Source organism: Sturnira hondurensis, unplaced genomic scaffold, assembly GCF_014824575.4.
Source record: "Sturnira hondurensis isolate 20B ecotype Veracruz unplaced genomic scaffold, ASM1482457v3 Scaffold0016462, whole genome shotgun sequence".
Lineage (NCBI taxonomy): Eukaryota > Metazoa > Chordata > Mammalia > Chiroptera > Phyllostomidae > Sturnira > Sturnira hondurensis.
Genome location: NW_028089093.1, coordinates 667064 through 692467, shown reverse-complemented (window position 1 = coordinate 692467; position 25404 = coordinate 667064). Strand labels below are relative to the sequence as shown.

The window sequence follows — 25404 nt, the reverse complement described above, 5'->3', positions numbered from 1 at the left end:
TTGTACATAGAGTTTGGACAAATGTATAATGTTATGTATCTATCCTCATAATACCATACAGAGTATTTTCGTACCCTAAATGATCCTCTGTGCTATACCTATTCATCCCTTCCTCCTCCCAACCCCTGGCAACCATTGATCTTTTTATTGTCTCCATATAGTTTTCCATTTTCCAGAATATTACAGAGTTGCAGTCTTACAGTCTGTAGCCTTTTCAGATTGGTTTATTTCACTTAGTGAAATAAATGTGACCTTGTTTCCTTCATATGTTTTTATAGCTTTATAGCTCTTTTTTTTTTTAGTACTGAATAGTACTTCTCTAGATGTACCACAATTTATTTATTTATCCACCTATGAAGGGCATGTTATTTGCTTCCAAGTTTTGGCACCTATGAATAAAGCTACTGTAAACATTCATGTGCAGGTTTTTGTGTGGGCATAAATTTCCAACTTCTTTGTGTAAATACCAAGGAGCACAGTTACTGTCTGAATATATCATATGGTAAGAGTATGTTTAGTTTTGTAAGAAACCACCACTCTGTCTTCCACAGTGACTGCAATTTTGTCTTCCCAAAAGAAATGAGTGAGAGTTCCCGTTACTTCAAATCCTTGCCAGAATTTGGTGGTGTCGGTGTTACAGATTTTTGACATTTTAATAGGTATTAGTGGTATCTTGTTTTAAATTAAATTTCCCCCATGATGTAGGAATTATAGTATCTTTCTGAAAAAAATATTATATACACACACACACACACACACTCACATACACCGTATTTTTCAGACTCTAAGACACACTTTTTTACCACATTTTTTGCTTCAAAAATTTTTCCCCTATTTTCCTCTTCTAAAACCTAGGCACGTCTTATGGTGCGGACCCCAGACACGCCTAGGTTTTAGAGGGGGAAATTTTAAAGCAAAAAATATGGTAAAAAGAGTGTGTCTTATAGTCCGAAAAAATATGATATATTAGAGAAATATCCATGTGAGAGAAACTTTGATCAGTTGCCTCCTATATGTGCCACAACTGGGTACCAATCAGAGATCAAAATCCACAACCTGGGTAAGTGCCCTGACCATTGATTGGGCCATGATCTTTTGGTGTACAGGACAGTGCTTCAACCACCTGAGCCAAACTGGCCATAGCTATGGTATCTTTTACTGTACTTACTTATTGTCTGTGTATCTTTGGTGAGGTGGCTGTTCAGATCTTTAGCCCATTTTTTTTAAGTCAGGTCGCTTTCTTATTGTTAAGCTTTAAGAGTTCTTTATATAATTTTTATCCACTGTCAGATGTGTCTTGCAAATACTTTCTTCTAGTCTGTGGCTTCTCATCTTGTTTTCTTGACATTGTTTTTCAGAGAGCAGAAGTTTTTAATTTTAAGCAAGTCTAGCTTATTTCCATCATGAATTACACCTTTTGTTTTGTATCTAAAAATTCGTCATCCCATTCAAGTTCACCTAGGTTTTCTCTGTTTTATGAGTTTTGGGAGTTTTACCATTTTGACTTCCACATTTAGGACTCAGATCCATTTTAAGTTAATTTTTTTCACCACCAATTCTTTTTTTTTATTTTTCAATTATACTTTACATTCAGTATTATTTTGTATTACTTTTAGTTTTCTAGCGTAGTGGTTAGACAATCATATACCTTACAAAAGTGATCGCCCAGTATTTCAAGTATCCACCTGGCATCCTAAATACTTATTACACTATTATTGACTATATTTTCTATGTTTTGTACATTACATCCCATGACTTTCTTTGTAACTGCCATTGTATACTACTAATCCCTTCACATTTCACCCAGTCATCTCTCCTGAGGAAACCATTATTCTGTTCTCTGTATCTGTGAGTCTGTTTCTATTTTGGTTGTTTGCTTACTTTGTTCTTTAGATTCCATACAAGGGGGACCCCCCCAAAATAAACTTATTTTAAAAATTGTGTATTTATTCTTCCATTTTTAAACTTCAGTCACCTTCAGGACTTCCGCCAAGATGGAGGCATAGGTGGAAACACTGTGCCTTCTCTCACAACCAAGTTTGAATACAACAAAGGTTTGGAAAACAAAGACACAGCCAAAGAACAGAAACTTGAACTATACAGAAGTCCCACAACGAACCGTTCAACCAGGACGGTAAGAGGGGCCGAGCCAGCAGCAGAGCAGGGTCGGGCAGGAAGGACCCCCGACCTGGGTGCACAGGTGGCCCAGACCCAGTCAGGGTGTGGGGCAGACTGACCGAGGTTGCACATTCGCACACAGTGAAATGGGCCATGCAGGCCCCAGGGGGCAAACCCAGTGGAGGGCTAACGGCGGTGGCGCACTCGCGTGCAGTGGGACGAAACGTGCGGGCCCCAGTAATGGTGGCAGCTGCGCCACCTGTGGGGGCTGCGGCGGTAGGTGGCAGACGGGACGCCATTGCTCCTCTTTGACCCCGCCCCCACATACAGCGTCCCAACCCAGCAACTGAGTTGCCCTGCCCTGGTGAACACCTAAGGCTCCGATCTTGCTACATAACAGGCACGAACAGCCCAAAATATGGCTCAAAAAGAACTCAAAGTCCCAGAGCCCATAACTCTAAGCGACCAGGAAATAGCCAGCCTCTCAGATGCACAGTTCAAAACACTGGTCATCAGGATGCTCACAGAACTAGTTGATTATAGTTACAAATTAGAGGAACATATGAAGGCTAAACTAATTGAAATGAAGGGAAATGCACAGGAAACCAATAGTGATGGAAAGGAAACTGGGACTCAAATCAATGGAATGGACCAGAAGGAAGAACGAAACATCCAACCAGAAAGGAATGAAGAAATGAGAATTCAAAAAAATGAGGAGAGGCTTAGGAACCTCCAGGACATCTTTAAACGTTCCAACATCCAAATTATAGGGGTACCAGAAGGGGGAAAGAAACAGCCACGAGTGGAAAACTTATTTGAACAAATAATAAAGGAGAACTTCCCCAGTCTGGCAAAGGAAATAGACTTCCAGGAAATCCAGGAAGCTCAGAGAGTGCCAAAGAAGTTGGACCCAAGAAGGAACACACCAAGGCACATCATAATTACATTAGCCAAGACCAAAATGAAGGAGAGAATCCTAGAAGCAGCAAGGGATAAGGGGACAGTCACCTACAAAGGAGTACCCATCAGACTGTCAGCGGATTTCTCAAAAGAGACCTTACAGGCAAGAAGGGGCTGGAAAGAAGTATTCCAAGTCATGAAATCCAAAGACCTACAGCCAAGATTGCTTTATCCAGCAAAACTTTCATTTAGAATGGAAGGACAGATAAAGTGCTTCTCAGATAAGGTCAAGTTCAAGGAGTTCATCATCACCAAGCCCTTATTATATGAAATGCTAAAGGGACTTATGTAAGAAAAAGAAGATGAAAAATAGGAACAGTGAAAGGATAGCAAAGTCACAGTTATTAACAACCACACCTAAAACAAAAGCAAACCAAGAGGACAGCTAGATCAGGAGTGGAACCATAGAAATGAAGAACACATGGAGGGTTAGCAACAGGGGAGTGGGAGGAGGAGAAGGGGGGAGAAGGTACAGAAAATAGCATAGACAGTAGGTAGAAAATAGATGGGGGGAGGGCAAGAATAGTGGGGGAAATATAGAATCTAAAGAATTTGAGACACGTGGTTATAAACTAAGGGGGGAGAATGGTGGGGGAGGGAGTGTGTGGGTGGAGGGGAATGAAGGGGGGAATAGAACAACTAATGATAATCAATAATATATATAAACTTCAGTCACCTTCAAAGTACTCTCCATATGATGCAATACACTTATCAAGACGTTTTTCCTGGTGCTCAGAATAGTTTTTGAACTCATCAGTTTTGATGCCTTTTAGTGGTTCTGGCATTTTTTGTTTCACCTCTTCCACATCTTTCCCTCTGAAGACTTTTTTCATCTGGGGAAACAAAAAAAAGTTGCTCAGAGCAAGATCAAGTAAGTAGAGTGGGGTACAAGAGTCATGCCATTTGTGGTCAAACACTGCTGAACATTCAGCAGGTGTGAGTAGGTGTGCTTGTAAATCACCCATCATAAAATGGGTAAACACATTGAAAGAGTCTATTCAAACTTTTCACTGAAGCCAAATACAGCTTCTTACAACAACACCAGCTGATACTGATACAGATGGATTTCTAGAACACTCACTTAGCAGGAGAAGCCTGTACTGTATGGGGTCCATCTTCCAGAAAATAATTGTGTTTGGGGGAGGGAATCCCCCCTCATATTAGTGAAGTCATATTGCATTTGTCTTTCTCTGTCTGACCTATTTCACTTAGCATGGTATACCCTCTAGGTCCATTCATGCTGTTGCAGATGGTAAGATTTTAGTCTTTTTTTATGGCTTTTTTTATCCACTCTTCTATTGATGGCTGGTTAGTATTTTGATAGGGATTGCATTGAATCTCTAGATTGCTTTGAGTAGTATGGATGTTTTACAGTGTTATTTCTTCCTAGCCGTGAGGACAGTGTATGTTTCCACTTACTTGTATGTTCTTCAGTTTCTCTTTTCAATGGCTTACAATTTTCTGAGTAGAGGTCTTTTACTTCTTTGGTTAAATTTGCTCCTAGGTATTTTAGGTTTGGGGGTATTTTTTGAGACAGTCGAAAATGTGATTGCTTCAGTCAGGTGACTAAAGTTTAAACATGAAGTTCCTCTTTTGGATAGTTCATTATTGGTATTAAAAATGCAACTGATTTCTGAATATTTTGTATCCTGCTACTTTATTGAATTCATTTATAGTTTTTTGGTGGAATCTTTAATGTTCTCTATATACAGTATCCTTTCATCTGCAAAAGAATGGCAGTTTTACTTCCTATCTAATTTGGATGACTTTTATTTCTGCTTGTCTCATTGCTGTGACTAGGACTTCCAGTACTGTGTTGAATAAAAGTGGACATCCCTGTCTTGTTTCTGATATTAAGGGAAAGGCTTTCAGTTTTTGCCCATTGAGTATCATTTTAGCTGTGGGTTTGTCATATATGGTCTTTATTATATTGAGGTATGTTCCTTCCATTTCCACTTTGCTGAGGCTAAAAAACAAAATGGGTACTGGCTTTTGTCAGATGCTTTTTTTGCATCTATGGATGTGATCATATGATGTTTCCCCTCAATTTTGATTATGTTGTGTATCACATTAATTGATATATGGATATTGTACCATTTCTGCATCCCAGACAAGAATGGGCACATTCAGGATGGTATGGCTGTAGACTACATCCCCGGAATAAACCCCACTTGATCACACTGAATGGTCTGTTTAATATATTGCTGGATCTGGTTTGCTAATAATTTGTTGTGGATTTTGCATCTATGTTTGTCAGGGATATTGGTCTGCAATTTTCTTTCTTTGTAGTGTCTTTATCTGGTTTTTAAATCAGGATAATGCTGGTCTTGTAAAATAAACTTGGGAGTCCCCCTCTCTCTTGAGTTCTTTGGAATAGTTTGAGAAGGATTTGTATTAGTTCTTTGAATGTTTGGTTAAATTCACCTGTGAAGCCATCTGGTCCTGGACTTTTGTTTTGGGGAAGTTTTGTTATTGTTTTGATTTCATTGGTTGTAATCAGTATGTGCAGATTTTCTGTTCTCTGTTGATTCAGTCTTGGAGAACTGTGTTTCTAGGAAGCTACCAATCTCGTCAAGATTGTCCAATTTGTTGGCATATAATAGTTTGTAGTATTTTCTTATAATTCTTTTTATTTCTGTGGTGCCAGTTGTTACTCTTCCTCTTTTATTTCCTCTTTTATTTATTTGGGTTCTCTTTTTTGTCTAATAAGTCTGGTTAGGGGTTTATCAATCTTGGTTATCTTTTCAAAGAACTAGCTCTTTGTTTCAATTGTATTTTTCTTCCTTTACCTCAGAGAACTAGCTCTTGATTTCATTAATCTTTTGTATTTTGTTTAGACTCTTTCATTTGTTTCTCCTCTGATCTTTATTATTTTCTTTATCTACTGATTCAGGGTGTTGTTTATTATTCTTTTTCTAACTCCTTTAGGTGTAAGGTTAGATTGTTTATTTGACATTGTCTTATTTCTTAAGGTAGGCCTGTATTGCTCTGAATTTCCCACTTAGTACTGCTTTTATTGTGTCCAATAGATTTGGGTTTGTTGTGTTTTCATTTTTACTTGTCTCAAGGTATTTTTATTTGATCTTATTGTTAAATCAGTCACTGTTTAGTAACATGTTATTTAGCCTCCCATGTGTTTGTGTGTTTTTTACTTTCTCTTTTAATTGAGTTTTAATATTATACCATTATGATTGGAGGAGATGCTTGACATGATTTTAATCATCTTAAATTTATGGAGATTTGTTTTGTGGCCTAATATGTGATCTACCCTGGAAAATGTTCCATGTACACTTGAAAAGAATGTGTATTCTGCTCTGGGATGGAATGCTCTGAAAATATTAAGTAAATCCACCTGTCATTTAAGGCTGCCATTTCCTTGTTGATTATCTATCTGGAAGATCTATCCATTGATGACAGTGGAGTGTTAAAGTCCTCTAATATGACTGTATAACTATTGATCTCTCCCCTTACGTCCATCAGTATTTGCTTTATATATTGAGGTGCTCCTATGTTGGGTACATACGTGTTTTCAAGGATTATATCTCCTTGTTGGTTTGAACCCTTTATCATATGTAATGTCCTTTATCTCTTATTATAGCATTGTTTTAAGGTCAATTTTGTCTTTCTAAGTATGCTACCCTAGCTTTTTTTTTTTTTTGGTATGCATTTGCATGAAATATCTTTTTCTATTCCTTTACTTTCAGCTTCGGTGTGTATCCTTCAGTTCCCAGCAGGGGACACACGAGAGGCAACCATACATTGATATTTCTCTCCTCCTCTCCATCCCTTCCCCTCTAAAGATAAATAAATAAAATCTTTAAAAAACTTATTTGTTCATTGCTGGTATGTAGGAAAGTAGTTTACATTTGTATGTTAACCTTGTATATTACAAGTTTGTTTTTTGGTTTATTTTTTTGTACTTCCTGAACAGATGATTGTGGTATCTGCAAACGAAGGCAGTTTTGTTTCTTCCTTATTCTATATGCTGTATTTCTTTTTATTGTCTTATTGCATTAGCTAGTACCTCTAGTATGATATTAAAAAGGAGTAGCGAGAGGGTCATCCTTACATTGTACCTGTTCTTAGTAGGAAAGCTTTAAGTATTAATATCTTACCATTATGATGTTAGCTGTAGGTTCTTTTGTATATGTTCTTATTCAAGGTGAGGTAGTTCTATTCCTACTTCACTGAAAATTAACATAAATGGGTGTTGGATTTTCTCAGATGCTTTTTCTACATTAACTGATATAATCATGTGATTTTATTTTGTTTTACTTTACTGATGTAATGAATTACATGAATTGGTTTTCAAATATTGACACAATTTTAAAGCAGTTTTCTAATATAAGATAATTATGTCAGGAGTCCCCAATATTAGCACCGAGTGTTGGTAATTTGCTGGAAGAACTTACAGGACTAAGTTGTACTCATAGCTAAGAGTTATTACAGCAACGGGATATGAAGCAAAATCAGCAAAGGGAAAAGGAGCAAAGCCAAAGGAATCTAGGAGAAAGCTTCCAAGAATCCTTTCCTCATGGAGTCAAACAGGCTGTGCCTGATTCCTCCAATCATAGAGGTATGAAAACATTTGTGAAATGTCTGCTAAGCAAGCTCACTAGAGACTTTGCTGCCCAAGGTTTTACTGAAGCCTGGTTACATCGGCACCTGCTGCCTAAAGTACCAAAATTCCAGACTCCTAGAAGAAAAGGAAGTGTTTAGCATATACCACATTGTTTGTACAAACAACTTTGGCAAACTGAATCGAGTCCTGTCAGTTAGAACATGATTTTCAACCAGTGTGCCATGTTCCACAAGGATTTTTAAAATCTGCCATACCTGACAATTTAGTCAGGGGCAATGACCTCTTTTCCCTTATATTGTCAAATTTAAAAAAATAACAACAGCCAGCACAACAATAGTTATCCGGTGTGAATGAATCAAAATCATACCCTTTTTTTGTTAGATTGGCAAAAAATATATTTTTGGTGTGCCACCGAATTTTAGTAATTAGTTTATGTATGCCATAAGACGAAAAAGGTTAAAAATGGCTGAGTTAGAGAATTGTGGGAACTCTCCTTAAATCCAAGTGTCCAGATAACCAGCCAGCCAGTCAGTACAAGCAGGCCTTTCCAAGGATAGCCATCTCAGGTCGGCTGTTAATTCTTTCTGTGTAGTTCATTCCCTTGGTAACTGGCCGAGGCATCTTAATGCCTATGCCTTTTAGAGCCTAAACCTTTAGATGGTTAAGTTTCATTAATCCTAAAGATCTTAGCCAGGTGGCTTCTTTCTTAAGTTTTTGTATTTAAGTTCTTTTTTATGTAGCCCAAGTCATCAATACAGACATAGCACAAATCAGACTGATAAGTTGAAAGTGACCAAAATGCCTTTTAGGGCTGAGTGAGTCCTAATAGCTTACACACGAAAAAGTACAATTCCAGAGGCCACACATAATGCCCCTGGAAACAAAGAATTCCCAATTGTTAGGATACCCCAAGCAGTACATGTATTATTAGGTGGTACAGTTTAACACAAAGCTCTCAATGTGACCTCTTACAGTGGGATCTCCCACTCTATGGTTCCCAGTCTGGTCCAGTTAACTCAGTCCAGTATTTGGTCTCAGGACTGTTTCAAGGCACACTTCCAAACAGATTTGTTTTTTCGGTGACATCAGTTCATCCACCTCACAAATACGAATGACATCTAGAGATGTTGTGCGTGGAAAGGTGCAGGAACGAGGCTGTCTTCTCCTGTCTTGTAGTCTGGTTATCAGGTGTGATCATATCCCAACAGTCAGTGTGAACTCAGAATTGCTCACAGCCTCTTGGAAAGGCAGCATTGGAAGGTTCTTTAAGAAGAGGAGAACTTTAGAGAATATTTCTGAAAAACAGAGGTCATTAATACCTTCTACCAAACCTGCTTTCCAAGGTAGCAGGTTTTTATTTTGCCTGTTGTTACGAAATGATTGTGTCCCATTTAATAGTCATAACTTTTACATTTTCCAGTCATCCTCTATTATCCACAAAGATTGGGTGCAAGAGGTACAAAAGCATTTTCAGAAAAGTTTTATATAATTTGACCAGAAAGACACATTACGTTTAGGGTTAGGATTAAATCCTGACTATTCAAAAATTTTCAAAATGGGATTAATATAACCTCCCATCTTTTTTGTGTGTGTCCTGACTAATTACTTAGTGAACAGCCTAGGAAAGGTCAATCCCTTTTTTAAGATAGCTGTATATAGTAATTACCCTATTTTGTAGTATATAATGCACACCCATGCCTAATGCACACCTACTTTTTTTTTTTTTAGATTTTATTTATTTATAGAGAGGTGAAGGGAGAGAGAAGAGAAGGAAAGGAATATCAACTAGGGATCCTGCCTGCAACCCAGACATGTGCCATGACTGGGAATTCAACCAGTGACCCTTTGGTTTGTAAACCAGCACTCTATCTTCTGAACCACACCAGCCAAGACATACACCCATGTTTTTGTGCACATTATACACGGGATCATTATACCCATGGTATGTAATCATTATACCCATGTATAATGCACATCCGTATTTCTCCCTCAAAAATTGGGGCGAACAAGTGCACATTTTGCACGGCAAAATACGGTAAAATGCCTCACTAAGGTGTGTTTACCAGAAGAAAGGTGAGGGTAGAAAAGTCAGGCTATCAGTCCTTTGTTGTAAATTATAACTAGTCTGGAAACCTGAACACAAGTCAACAGCAGTGGGCCACCCCCCAACGGAGTCCAGAATCCAATCTGTCAGGAGTGGAGTGGGTAGATGGAGTCACATTCCTTGTGATGGGCTCTCCTCCAGCTTGCAGCTTTTGGCAGGAATCACATGTTAGGAATGGAATCAGCTCCTGTATCAGAAATATAGCACTGATCAGTAGCCTAATTTTAGATGGGCCCATCAGAGAGGAATTAGTTTCTTGTGGACATGTGGATGTGACCCAGACAGTCCAGTCAGCATCTAGTGATGTTTTCATAGTTTAAGGCCCCACAAAGGAGTGTCCTAAATCTGCAGGGTTCCCAGAGTCTTAAGTTTTGTTCATTGAGCCTCCACCTGCTTTCAGTTCAGCAGAGCATATACTGAGGCTGAAACAGCCCATGTCAGATAGCTTTATATTTTAGCATAGAGTCAGGCCAAAGCAATTAAGAACTGTGAATCTAACTTTTTAACAAACTTAGCTGTTAGTCTTTTGCAAATCTGAGACTCTACGAGGCCAGACAGCTGTGTTCCAAATTTAAGTAACAGCAGGGCCTTCTTAGCCCTTTTATCTTGTCTGAGAGTCCAGATTGACCTACTCAAAAATGTACCTATCAAGCTGAAGATCAGAAACTTGATTTCGTAAGAGCTCATTAGCAACTAAAAAGTGCTTTTTAAAACTCTAAAATTCTGTCTACATCTAGAGATTGCCTCTCTTTATATTGTCTCCTTTTTTGCAGACACTGCAATAGGCAAAAATCATCAGTTATGGATACTTACTCTGGTTCTGATATTCAAAGAGTTTAAATTGCATCTGCTCATCAGCAGCAAAAAGCAAGGAAGTTTTGTTCCATTACCATTTTTTTCTTTGCTGCTTCTTTCTGATTGGGATGGTCCCTCTATCTAGAATTTGTAAAATTATAAGCATATAATATTTTATAATAGTTTTCTCATACATCCAGATGCAATAGCCACAAAATATAAACAAGCATTTTGTAAAACAAAAGTTTTCCTCATTGCAAATTTATTTAAATAATCCTAGAAGTAAATTTAGCATGTACATGGTTAACATTACAGCTGTGTGTATATGTTGGCCTGAGGTTATATCCTGGCTGTGGTGCAAGGAGGTAGGGGTTCTGCTGCAGCAGCAGCTAGGTTAAAGAGACCTGGAGGTGTCCCCCTCCACCATTTTTCCCCTCTCACTTTTAGTAGAGCACAATGCAAACTTTCAATATTTTTGGCCTACCCAAAGCTCACATTTGGGAGTATTTGGGCCCTTTGTCCTCCACCCTTCAGAAAAGAACAAAAACCAATGGGTATAATTTTTCCCTTCCCCCATTTTGGCCAGTACAGGCAAAAGCAACCAGAGGATCAACAAAAACTGACTCCCCTAGGGATGGGTCTGCATTTTCAGATTTCATAGGCAACCTTCCCTCATAACTGAACAAAGCTCACCTGCTTGTATCCTATCATGGATAACTTCATAGCTACCCAGGCACCAAAAGCTCAGTGTTCCCTACTCCTTTACTCTTTTGTTTCTCAAACAATGCTTTTGTATATTTTAGTGAGTCCAGGTTAGTCCGGCAAATTCCACTTCTGATATTACTGTGTTGTGGGGGGTGGTCCTCAAAATCACTGCCAGGTTCAGTAATTCTCTCGTAGGACTCTCAAGATGTATTTCTATTTACTGCAGCAAAATCAGCACACTGAAAAGGCACATGGGGCAAAGTCCAGAGGAAGCTAGACACAAACTTGTAAGATTCTACTCCCACAGAATCAAAAAGGATGTGTCTTAATTCCTCTAGCATCAAATTACGACAGTACATGTGAAGTGTTTTGTACAAATGAAGCTCACTAGATACTCAGAACCCAAGGTTTTTATTTAAGGCTGGTCACATAGGTATATTTTGCCTAGCATGAACCAAAATTCCAGACTCCCAGAAGAAAAGCAAATGTTTAGCGTGCATCACATTGTTTATACAAACAACTTAGGTACAGTGAGCTACACCTATCAGTTATGGAATGATGTAGACACTCCTTAAATCCAAGTTTCCAGACACTAGTCAAGGGCTGTCTTGTAAGCAGGGCTTTCTAAGGATAGCTGTCTTAGACCTGGAATGTTAATAACTCTTTTCTGCACAATAGGGTAGCAAATCCTCAGAGAAATGGGGCTGAAATTGTAATATTGAATAAACTTTCAACTTGATAAATTCTTTCAGTTTCAGCAGGACAATGGATAAGAAACAGTGAGATCCCCTAGAAGCTAAATAGTGTTAGACCTTGACTCAATGTAGTACCATTAGATTTTCCCCCATAACAATAATAATTTAAATGAGTCCTCACAATGGAGGATATAGCAAAGCCAGGTAAACTCACTGACTAAAACAGTGTGAAAGAGGGGGCTCTTTTCCAACCAGGATAATGTAAAAATATATATATATTTTTAATATTTTATTTATTTATCTTTAGAGGGGAAGGGAAGGAGAGAGGGAGAGAAATATCAATGTATGGTTGCCTCTGCCAAGGACACACAATGTATCATGTGTCCCCTGCTGGGAACTGGCCTGCAATTCAGGCATGTGCCCTGACTGGGAATCGAACCGCGATCCTCTGGTTCGCAGGCCCATGCTCAATCCACTGAGCTACACCAGCCAGGACAAAAAAAAATATTTTTATTATAGCAATTTTGTATTCTTTGTGGTTAGTGTAAGAAAGGGTATTGTTCTCTTTTCACACTGTTTTTGTAAACTTCTACTAAATTTGAATGCACATAATTATTAGAGATATGTTTACAGGGAATTCTGTTCCCTGAAGTTTAACCACAAATTTTTCAATTAAATTTTTTTTTATTAAATTTAAGCATTTGACTTCTGGCCAAGATGGAGGCATAGGTAGATATACTCTGCTTCCTTGCACAACCAAGAGAAGGACAACAGCCAATTTAAAAACAGAAAACAACCAGAACTGCCAGAAAATCGAACTGTGTGAAAGTCCAACAACGAAGGAGTTGAAGAAACATTCATCCAGACCTGTAGGAGGAGCAGAGAGGACATGTGGCAAGGCGGTGGCTGGTGGACTGTGTGGATGAGGTAGCAGCTGCTAGACTGGTCAGTCCCACATTTGTGTTGGAATAAAGTTGAAGGAACAGCCTGGGAGGGAGGCAGACTGCATAACCCAGGGTTCCAGCATAGGGAAAGAAAGTCCCAAAACTTCTAACTGTAAAAACCTGTGGGAGTTGCAGCGGTGGGAGAAACTCCCAGCCTCACAGGAGAGACCACTGGAGGGACCCACAGGGTCCTAGAACATGCACAAACCCACCTACCCTGGAATCAGCACCAGAAGGGCCCAGTTTGCTTGTGACTGGGGGAAGTGACTGAAGGTGGGATGAGACCCGAGCAAGCAGCATTGTTCCCTTTCAGACCCCTTCCCCACATACAGCACCACAACGCAGTGTTGTAGGTTGCCTTGCCCTCACAAATACCTAAGGATCTGCCCCTTACTACGTAACAGGTGCACGGAGAGAAAGAACTGTGGCCTAAATGAAAGAACAGATCAAAGATCCAAAAAAAGTACTAAGGGACGAAGGGATAGCCAACCTATCAGATGCACAGTTCGAAACACTGGTAATCAGGATGCTCTCGGAAATGACTGAGTATGGACACAAAGTAGAGGAAGAAGTGAAGGCTCTACAAAGTGAAATAAAAATATGCAGGGAATCCACAACTACAGGAAGGACACCAGGACTCAAATCAATGGTTTGCAGCAGAAGGAAAAAATAAACATTCAACCAGAACAGAATGAGGAAATAAGAATTCAGAAAAATTAGGAGGGGCTTAGAAACCTCAGGGACAACTTTAAATGTTCCAACATCTGAATCATAGCAGTGCGAGAAGGTGAAGAGGAAGAGCAAGAAATTGAAAACTTATTTGAAAAAAAATAATGAAGGGGAACTTCCCCATTCTGGTGAACAAATAGGCATGGAAGTCCAGGACGCTCAGAGTCCCAAAGAAGTGGGGCCCAAGGAGGAACACACTAAGACACATCATATTCCTGGCTGGTGTAGCTCAGTGGATTGAGCACAGGCCTGTGAACCAAAGGATCTCAATTCGATTTCCAGCCAGGGCACATGGCTGGTTGCAGGCCAATTCCCAGCAGGGGACCCACGAGAGGCAGCCATACATTGATATTTCTCTCCCTCTCTCCTTCCCTTCCCCTCTAAAGATAAATAAATAAAATCTTTTAAAAAAAGATACATCATATTAAATTACCCGAGATTAAAGATGAGAGAATCTTAAAAGCAGCAAGAGGAAAAGGAGAGTTAGTTACAAAGGAGTTCCCATAAGACTATGAGCTGATTTCTCAAAAGAAACCTTGCAGTCAAGAAGGGGCTGGAAAGAAGTGTTCAAAGTCATGAAAGGCAAGGACCTACATCCAAGATTACTCTATCCAGCAAAGCTTTCATTTAGAATGGAAGGGCAGATAAAGTGCTACCCAGATAAGGTCAAGTTAAAGGAGTTCATCATCACCAAGCCCTTACTATATGAAATGTTAAAGGGACTTATCTAAGGAAAAGAAGAAAATCAGAACAATGAACAGTAAAATGACAACAAACACAACTGTCAACAAAACCTAAAAAACAAAAGCAAGCTAAGCAAACAACTACAACAGGAACAGAATCACAGAAATGGAGATCACATGGGGTGTTGTCAGTGGGGATGGGGAGGAGGAAGAATGGGGGGAAAGGGTACAGAGAAAAAGAAGCATAATTGGTAGGTAGGAAATTGATGGGGAGGTTAACAATAGTGTAGGAAATGGAGAAGTCAAAGAACTTACATGTACAACCCATGGACATGAACTAAGGGTGGGGGGAATGCTGGAGGTAGGAGTATACAGGGCAGAGGGAGATAGAGGGGAGGAAAAAAATGGGACAATTGTAATAGCATAATCAATAAAGTATAATTTAAAAGATTCTAGCATTTAATACTGCTTGCTAATAGTAAAAATTACCTTTACAAACAATATTTGATTACAAATTTCTAAGCTTCCATAAATAATATGCAATTTTTGTCTTTTTTTAAATTGAGTATATGTGGTCTGTTCAGAAAAAGTCCAACTGTTGTTAATATAATGAGAACAGTTTGGGCAACATTGATGTAACCTAGTAGCCAAGGAGAGTGGACTGGAATTCGTGTGTGAACAATAACCACTTCACTGTGCTAGTTAGTTGGGAGTGGTAGATGCCATTGTGTGACCATGTTTATTGTGTAGCCATCACATTCAGATTAACTGAGTGAGTTGAGCAGTGAATCTGCATGAAGTTTTACTTAAGCTTGAACATTCCTCTGCAGATACTGTTCTGATGATTCAGAAGGCCACAGCTGTGGGCAGCTGATGATTGGCAGCTTCATCACGACAGCACATCCACTCTTGCATCACATCTCATGCAGACTTTTTTGGCGAAACATCAGATCACCCAGGTGATTCAGCACCCCTACTGCCCATATTTTTTGCCCTGCAATTTATGGCTTTTCCCAAAAGTAGAATCACCTTTGAAAGGGAAGAAACGTTAGCCCATCGATGAGATACAGGAAAATACGATGGGGCAGCTGATGGTGATTGGAACTGTGTGAGGTCTCAAGGTGCCTTCTTTGAAGGGGACTGAGGTGTCATTGTCCTGTGTACAGTGTTTCTTATAGCCAATATCTTCATTAATAAATGACCGTGTTTTTCGTATAACAGACTGGATACTTTCTGGACAGACTTCATACAGTTGATTTAAGTTAGTGAGACTTGGTCTAAAGGTTTGTCTTTTTAGGCAATAATAAATATTTCTTTTTTTTTAATATTTTTTATTATTTATTTATCTTCAGAGGGGAAAGGAAGAAGAGAGGAAGGAAACATCAATGTATGGTTGCTTCTTGTGCATCCCCTGCAGGGAACTGGCCCCTGCCGGAAACTGGCCTGCAACCCAGGAATGTGCCCTGACTGGGAATTGAACCCCGATCATCTGGTTCGCAGGCCCACGAATAAATATTTCTTTTTTCTGAATTCCATGAACTTCAAGACCTTGGCTTCCTAATACCAAGATATAAGACTACCAATTTAACATTTTCACTTATGTATATGAAATAAGAGTAACATATTATTCAAAAATTTTGAAAGCACACTGCTGGATATACAAAGATGCCAAAGTTTATGGAATTAAGCTATTTCCTGATAGCATCATAGCATTACAGCCTGAAATGTTAGTTTTTAGCACTGTGAAATTCTGAATGCAAAGTATGAAAAATAGTTGTGGAGGGGGAGTTAAAGTATAACACATAACATTTTGAGTAGTTGAAAAGTCAAATGTATGAAAGCTGAATGTTGCCTAAGAAAAATTCTAACTCTCTGAAAAATGTACTGGTGTGAGAATTCTGTTTTCTGTGACCATTGCAGTAATTATGTTTTGATAGGAAATAGAACTAAGTAAGTGATGTGTCCCAAGTTTGCACTCCTTTCCACTTGGGGACCTCATGCTAGCTATTTTCAGTGTTCACTTGCCAGTTTGGCAAAAAGAGGTTTTTCATTTTTTTTCCTTTTTAACTATTGCATCCTTTCCACACTGTGAAAGCCATATTGATGTAAAAGGTATCCTTGAGCAGCCGCAATATATATATATTGGATTATCTCCTTTTTCTTGGTTGCTGAGAAAACTGAGGCAGCCAAACTACCACATGGAGTTTTTTAGTACTATCATTATAATGCTTTTGTGTTTGTGTACCTATTTTATTTTTAATTCTGCCATAATAAGCTATTGTAATAAGAGCAATTAAATCTCATTTGGAACGCATATTACAAGGAAGTTGTTTTCTTTGTCAAAAGATTTTTCTCAGATCATTGTCACAGTATTCTCTAATCCTCCTAAGTTTTCCTGTAAACTCTGGGTATTCAGGAACTTTTTCCAGGAAGCCACCAGGAATAAAGCCACATTTGACTTTGACTTAATATGCAATTAGGCAGGCTAAACCCCACATCTCTTAAACCATATTTCATTTTTAGCAACATTTCAGTCTAAAATCTCTTGTTTCCTGCTGAAGATGTGCGTATATGTGCATTCATTTCTTATATGAGTACTCACAGTGTGAGATTCTATGTACTGCTCCTGTACTAAATTCTATATCCCTTTACTTAGTATTTCCAAGTATAGTTACATAGGAGAAACTTGTTAATATTGACAGTGACCTAAAAAAAATAGTGAAAATGCAGTTAACCTTGGTTCAGAAGATAGTTGAAAAAATAGATTTTTTTAAATTGCCAAAGGTCAAACACTTAGAAATTCATCAAGTCTAGACTACCAGTTGTTATTTATTAGTCCTGGTCTGGAACATGTAGTTGGGACATTTTTCTTAAGATTTTACTGCTTTAAAAAGAATGAGTATTGAATTCTTTAAAGGCAGCAACTGACTCTACCAGTGACTTGCTGATCCTGACAGGGGAAGGAAGATAAAATTTATTGAGAGCTTCCTGTGTGCCAGGCACCATATTACCTAGTTTACCTAGGTAACCATGGCAATGCTGTATGGTAGTTGGTCTTGTCACCATTTTACAGATGAAGAAACTAAGGTTCAGAGAAGTTAAATGATTTGTGCTAGTAAATAGTAAATGTGGGATTCCAAATTGTTCTATGCTGTGCTCCTTCCATCAAATCCAGGGGTTGGCACACTGCAGCCTATGGGCAAAATACTCCTGTCTGTTTTGTAAATGAAATACAAACACTACCATACCTATTCTGTTACATACTGCCTATGACTTTCAAGCTACAGTAGAGTTAAATACAGTCATTTGTTGCTTAACAGCAATGATACATCCTTAAGAATGCCACATTGGTCACTGTGCAAGTTTCCTAAAGTGCATTTATAAAGATGTGGATGGTGTGGCCTCCTACACCCTTAGGCTATACAGTATAGTTTATTTTTTTAGGCTCCAAATCTGTATGGCATGTTACTGTCGTGAATACTATAGGCAGTTGTAATACAGTGTATTTGTGTATCTAAACATAGAAAAGGTACAGTAAAAATCAGGTATAAAAAATAAAAATGGTACACCTGTATATGACACTACTATGAATGGGAGCTTGGAGGACTGGAAGTTGCTCTGGTTGAGTCGGTAGTGAATGGTGAGTGAATGTGAAGGCCTAGGACATCACTGCACACTGCTGTAGGCTTTATAAATACTATATCCTTAGGCTACACTAATTTTATAAATAACTTTTTAGTAATAAGTTAAAAAGTAACTTATTGTAACTTTTTCACTTTATAAACAGTTTTAAACTTTTCTACCCTTTGTGTAATAAAAACACAGGCACATTGTACAAAATATTTTCTTTGTATCTGTGCTCTATATCTTTTGTCTGTTTTTAAATAAACGTTTCTGTTAAAAAATAGACACAGCCCTGGCTGGTGTAGTTCAGTGTATTGAGCGCGGGCCTGCGAACCAAACAACTATGGTTGGATTCCCAGTCAGGGCAGGCCAGTTCCCAGCAGGGGACGCATGAGAGGCAGCCATACATTGATATTTCTCTCCCTCTTTCCCTCCCTTCCTCTCTAAAGATACATAAAATGAAAAAAAATAAAATTTATAAATAAAAAATAGACACAAACATACGCATTAGCCTAAGCCTACACAGGGTCAGGGTCATCAGTATCACTGTTTTCCCACCTCCAGCTGGGTTTCTTGTCAGGTTGGGGCAGCAGCGTGCATCGAGCTGTCCCCTCCCGAGATAACAGTGCCGCCTTCTGGAATACCTGCTAAAGGACGTAGGAGTTTCCTCAAGGTGTTGTTCTTTTCAGAAATGTGTTCCCTGTGGTTTACTTGGTTTGTTTTTTTCTTTGTTGAGTCGTAGATTTGCTTGTAAGCAGATAATGCACCGTGAATATTCTCTCTACTAATGAATACCCTTCATGTCGTCCATGTTTGCAAACTTTTTAAGGAGCTTGTTGAGGTCTGTAAAATCTGCTAAATCCTTGTGATTTCTCTTGGGGTTCTTTTGCTCTTTGGCAGTGTCCTTTACTCTTGCCTTTTCTTCAGATATCTGCTTTTATTTCAGTTCCAACAACTCACTAGACAATTTCGCAGGAACCACCTTCAGGAACCCCTCAGTGTCACACTCATCCACACTTACATTAAAGTTGTTTGTTATCTCAACCACAGCCTTTGCACTACAACATCACAATGGGTATGATGTTGCTAGGCAATAATAACTTTTCAGGGGTCTTATAATCTTATGGGACCACGGTCATATATGCAGTTCATCATTGACAAAAATATTGTTAGGTAGTGCATGACTGTGTTTTATTCTTTTTGATGCAATTGTAAATTGGTTTGTTTCTTAAATTCCATTTCTGATTGTTTTTAGTGTACAGAAATCTAACAGATTTCTACATATTCATCTTGTATCCTACAACTTTACTGAATTCATTCATTAGTTCTAACAGTTTTTTTGGTGGGATCTGTAGGATTTTTTTAATATAATTTATTATCTGCCATTAGTGGCAGTTTGGCAGTTATAGTTAGTTTTAGTTCTTCTTTCCCAATTTGGACTTTTTCCCCCAGTTGCTCTGGCTAGGACTTCCAAAACCATGTTGAATAAAAGTGGTGAGAATGGGCATCCCTTTCTTCTTCCTAATCTTAAAGGAAAAGCTTTCAGCTTTTCGCCATTGAGTACGATGTTAGCTGCGGGCCTGTCACACATGGTCTTTATTGTGTTGAGGTTTATTCTCTCTGTAGCCACTTCGTTGAGAGTTTTATTATAAATGGATGTTGAATTTTGTCAAATGCATCTCAGTAGATGCATTTTCTCCATCTATTGAGATGATGGTATGATTTTTATTCTTCACTTCTTTAATGTGGTGTATCACATTGATTGATATGTGGATGTTGAACCATCTGTATCCATGAAACAAATCCCACTCCATCACGGTGTATGGTCCTCTTAGTGTGTTACTGAGTTTGGTTTGCTCCTCATTTGGTTTTGGATAAGGGAGCTAGGCAATTTAATAGGGAAAGGGTACTCTCTTCATCAAATGATGCCAGAAACGATTGGCTGTCTTTATATAAAATACAGTGAATCTCAATGTATACCTTATGGAGAAACTAACTCAAATTGGATCACAGTCTTAAATGTAAAACCTGAAACTAAAAATCTTGAGGAAGATAACGGGGAAAATCTCTGTGACATGGGTTAGGCAAAGAGTTTGGCATATAACTTTGTCCATAAAAGGAGAACATGGTAGATTTAATTTTATCAAATTTAAAACTTTTGGTCTGTAAACAACACTGTTAAGAGAATGAAAAGAGAAGGAGGTTTTAAATTAGAATGTTTGTAAATTACATTTGCAACAAAGGACTTTTATAGAATACCCAAAGAACTGATGTGCAGTGATAATCCATCTTAATAATGGGCATAAGATCTAAACAGACATTTACAAATCAAAAAATACTCATGGGAAATAAGTACATGAAAGCATGCTCAATGTCAGTAGTCATTAGGGGAATGGAAATTAATACCATCGTGAAATGCCACTATACATCCAATAGAATGGCTGCCGAAAAAAGGAAAAAATAGAAACTTGATGGTTCAAATGCTGGCCAAGATAATGTTTTTTATAAAGTTAAACAACCTACCATGTGCCTCAGTAATTCCAGTCCTGCATATTTATTCAAGGGAAATTAAAACGTATTTAAGTGGTTCAAAACTAGAACAACCAGCACACCCTGCAGCATGTGAGTGCTTAAACAAGCAGTGTCGCATCCACACGATAGACTGCTGCTCAGCAATAAAGAAGATGAACTGTTGATTAATGCATCAACCTGTGTAAATCTTAAATGTATTTTTCTGAAAATACTAAAGCTTGAAAAAGATCTAGCTCAAAAACCTGTAATGGCTCCCTATTGTAAACAATAAAATCAGTCTTAGAATTTTTACTTCTCTGCTCTCACTGCAGTATAAACACCACAGATGCATTGGTTTCTATCTGTTCATTTATATTTGCTAGCCAAAATAAGTCAGTGTTAATATTTGTGGTTTACAGGTGAGTAAACAACTCAAAGAGGTTAGGTTACTTGGTAAAATAGAAACAGAATTTGATCACAGGTCTTTCTGACTCCTACTCCCCTTTTCCTTGCTGGCACAGTTCTTGCCAATACCTTTGGTTTACTATAGTTTCAAAACCAGCTCATGGTCCTTAATTTAACTCTGACTGGCATGTTATAGTAAACTGTATAGTTTTTAAAATTTTCAGTCCTTGTCCTCCTAGACCAACTGAAACCACCTCCCCCAGTGATTCTCATGCATGGTGATCAATGAAAATTACTACATGTTAATAAATGCTTATTGAATGAGTGAATGAACAGACTCGATAGCTTAATGTTTTTCTACATGGATTCTGTTTACAATAGTGTATTGACTTTCCATGGCTTTTTCCCCTATCATTTTATTTTTTATTTATTTTTTTATCATACCTCTTAACAGTTCTATTAGAGTCTTAAAAAAAAAAACAAACCCTCTCCTCTTTGTTGAGTATTACTGCATTAACAATTAGAGCATTTCTTTAGATGTAGAGCTTTCTGGAATTTTCTTCCTTGAGAAACATCTCTCTGATTTCAACAGGGGACTAGGGTAGGGACATACTGTTTGAACAAACTTCCTACATGTTTCTATTTTGGCTACAGAGAAGTTTAGTTGTAGATTTAAAATTGTTGATCTTATCCGTTCTTATCTGCAGAAAGTTGCAGAAGGATGAATTGAGCGCACACGTGTGTGTGTGTGTGTGTGTGTGTGTGTGTGTATGTAATGTTGGATTTTCTTCTATTTAAATGAAGAATGAGAGCCAATTATTTTGTTTAGGTCAACAACTTCAACCCATAATTATGACTTTAAAATATTTACTTTTATGGCCCTGGTTGGGTGGCTCAGTTGGTTTGAGTGTCACCCCATGCACCAAAAGGTTGCGAGCTCAGTTCTGGGTCAGGACATATACTTAGGTTGCAGGTTTGATCTTTGTCCAAGTATATATAGGAGGCAATTAATTGATGTTTCTCTCTCTCTGTCTATGTCTCTGTCTCTCCCCCTAACCCACCCCACTGCTAAAATCCATGAACATATCCTCAGGTGAGGATCAAAAATTTTTTTTAAATAATTTACCTTTGTGGAAAGAGGTAAATTAGGCATTACTTATTTCTTTTTTAAATTAATTAGTTTATTTTTAATTAATTAATTCATTTTTTAATTTGTTTAATTATTTTTCAAGTACAGTTTTCTGTCTATTACTCCCATCCCAACCCACTCACCCGTGCTCCCTCCTCCCTCCTGTTTCCACCCTTCTTAGTTGTTGTTCATGTATCCTTTATATTTGTTCCTCCAATTGCATTACTTATTTCTGAAATATTTCATCTTCTATAAAAGATTTTTGGGAATAGTCTATTTAAGTGCACTAGAGTTGTTGTTGTACCTGATTATTAACCTATGAATTGGGAAGTTGAGAGACAGATTTAAAACGAGTTATATACCCTGGCTGGTATGGCTCAGTGGATTGAGCGCTGGCCTGGGAACCAATGGGTCGCTGGTTCAATTCCCAGTCAGGGCACTTGTCTGGGTTGCAGGCCAGGTCCCCAGTAGGGGGCACACAAGAGGCAACCACAAATTGATGTTTCTCTCCTTCTCTTTCTCCCTCCTCCTTTGCCTAAAAATAAATAAATATATATGTATTAAACAAGAGTTATAGAGACCTACACAATAAAAAGTTAATCAAGAATTAGGGAAAGCTCTTTGGTGTTCATTGACAGGGTATACTTTTCTTACTTTTCCATTAAATACTCATTAAGTGCAGTGTTTTACTATTACATGATGAAACTTCACCTAGATTTTCCTGTATAACTAAGAACCCCAAAATAAAAAATTATTTTTACCTCTTTGATAATCCATCACTTGCTTCTTAAAGCTCTGTGTATCAATTTATGTTGGAGTTGGAAAAATAGTACTTACGGGTTTGATTAAAAAACAAAGAGTGAAGTCATTTCAGGCTATGCCAGCTGTAGCTATGACAGAGTGAAAGGACACATCTCGCAGATTTCTAGGCAAATAAATCTGAAGGGGGTGGAGCTACGATTGCTTTAAATGATGCATTTCCTGGTGAGTTTCAGGCTTATTGAACTCATTTTAAAAATGAAACATTTGAAAATAACTGAGAACCACAAAAAGGTTTCCCTACTCTAATATACTTTCAATATGAGTAACAGTAATATTTAAATGGACATTTTAGAGTTACTGATTTTTCAAAGTATTGTTATTTTAAATAAGTATCCTCAAAATATCATTGCTTTTATAGGTTTTTTTCACATGTTGGATAGAAATTATTGTCTTAGAGAACATTTCTCTAAAATAAGGTAAATCAGATAACGTGTTATTTATTAGTCTAATCTAAAACTCTGAACAAATGTTCATAATTTGAGCTACAGTCTGTCCGGGAAGAAAGATGAAACCAAACAACTGAAAGTTTCTAAATCCCCGTGAAAAACCCTTTAGAACCCACATGATAAGGTTCATTTATTTGTTGTAGATAAAAGTATGCAGTGAACTGGAGTTCTGTTAAGAATAATAAACTCTTAAAGTGCTGATGCAGTACAGCTAAACAAATTACTTCACTGAAGATAAAAACACGGCTCCTAGATTCAATGAAAAACAAAACAAACACAGTACTATCCAGGCTGTTGTTGAAAAAGCCCCAAAGTGGCTATAGTATATTGTGCTATCAAAGCATAGATTCCGGGAGGTGGGAATTTGCTCCTCATTCAAGATGAGATGATAAAGGAATACTTAAGGCTAATAAAGGTTCAGCAACTCTCTAAAAAGTTAAATAAAAATGTTTAAATTATGCAGCATGATCCAGTTTATGTATATAAATATTTCTACTGTGTGTATGCATATAAGCATATTTACATACATCATAAATAAATGGTTACTTATCAAAATGCCAACAGTGGTTATTTTCTAGTAAATAGAACATAAGTTGTTTATCCTTTTTCTTCATATTTTCAAAAAATGTATACATATATATTTGAATATTTAAAGTAAAAAATCAGTGACAAACATCCATTAAAAGACCCAGATGCTGACCTCATTAAGTATAGCTGTGTGCCTGAAAATGTGCTGCTATACTAAGTAGGTAGTTGATACCTGTCTCTAAAATAGATTCAGCAGATGTCTTACCCTGCCTGCTCACCTTGGTCTTCATATTCAGATATAACATTTAGCTAGAGAGATTCAAGAACTTTTTTATGCAGTGGTGTGTGCACTTTGAACTCACCCATGGAGCTTAAACACTGATGCCCCAGAGCTGCCCACTTGACACTGATTTAACTGGTCTGGGATGTGGCTCTGCCAGTGAAACTCTGAACTTGTCCAGGCTGTTAAATGTATAGCCAAAGTTGAGGGCTATAGGTTGTTTTATAGGAAACTTTAAAAAAAAACTCAATTTGTTTTTCAATTCTTTAAATTTTATTCTGTTGAAACTGGTACTGTTCATACAAAGCCTGTGTTGAAAATTATACATTATTTCCAACTTTTTTTAAAACTACATTTTAATGTCCAGCCTGTCACTTAGTTAACTGGGTAATATGATAGACTCCTGTATTCTGCTTCTAAGTTTTTCTCCCTCTAGTCTACCTTCTACACTGTAACAGTAGTTCATTTTCTAAAGCGTAAAATAATTACATCATTGCTCTTCATAAAAGCCTTTATATGTTCTTTACAGGTTAAAGTAAAAGTTTCTTAGTCTGAACCCATCAATTTTCAGTTTTATTTCCTATTAGTCCAACACTACCGACCCTGAACTCCATCTTTACCACCTTGAATAAGCCTTTTATTTCATACCTGCCTTTGCATATGCTGTTTCCTTTATCACTTACTTTGATCATTGTTCAAGAGTAGATTCAGAATTATTTCTTGGAGTAGAACAGAAGTAGTATTTATTGAGTGTACTAGTCAAGGACTATGGTAGGTACTTTATAATAAAGTAGCTCTTAAAATCCTCACAGCTGTCCTTAAGAAGTCGTCATTTTTCTTTACAGTTAGGAACCTGAGGCTTTTAGAGGGTACATAACTTGCTGAAAATTGCACAGCTAGGGTAGGTAAATATGAGATTTCGAACTCCAAATCCAGTAATTGTTTCCATGTGCTCCTTGCCTCACCCACACTCACATTGCTTCAGTAGTCAGTGCTCTTATGACCACTGTCATAACCTCTTTCTGAACATAGTATGAGTAAGTATTTGGTGTTTTCAGCTTTGTTTTAAATTCTTTATAGTAGAAGGAGATAAATTTAATGGTCTTAAGGTAGAATAATGTTTCCATTGCTCTATGTACAATCAGTTTTATTAGTTTGCTGTAACTCATTTATCAGGTTGTTCTATAGTCCTGTATGTTTACATTTGTAAAGTCTTTTCTCTGATGTCCCTATAAGTACTGAGCAGTTTCGCTTTTTTTTTGCTATAATTTAACATCTTTCTTAGAGTATTTATATGAGCAAAATCTACATTTTTCATTAGCTCACAAATTGGCTGAGTCAGAT

The 25404-nt window shown here is 37.6% G+C and overlaps 1 protein-coding gene across 3 annotated transcripts in view; it reads left to right on the top strand.

Annotated features, from left to right (window-relative positions):
- The window catches only part of ANKIB1 (ankyrin repeat and IBR domain containing 1), a 139214-nt gene that overhangs the window by 21842 nt on the left and 91968 nt on the right, over positions 1 to 25404 (top strand). The gene's annotated exons all lie outside the window — the stretch shown is intronic.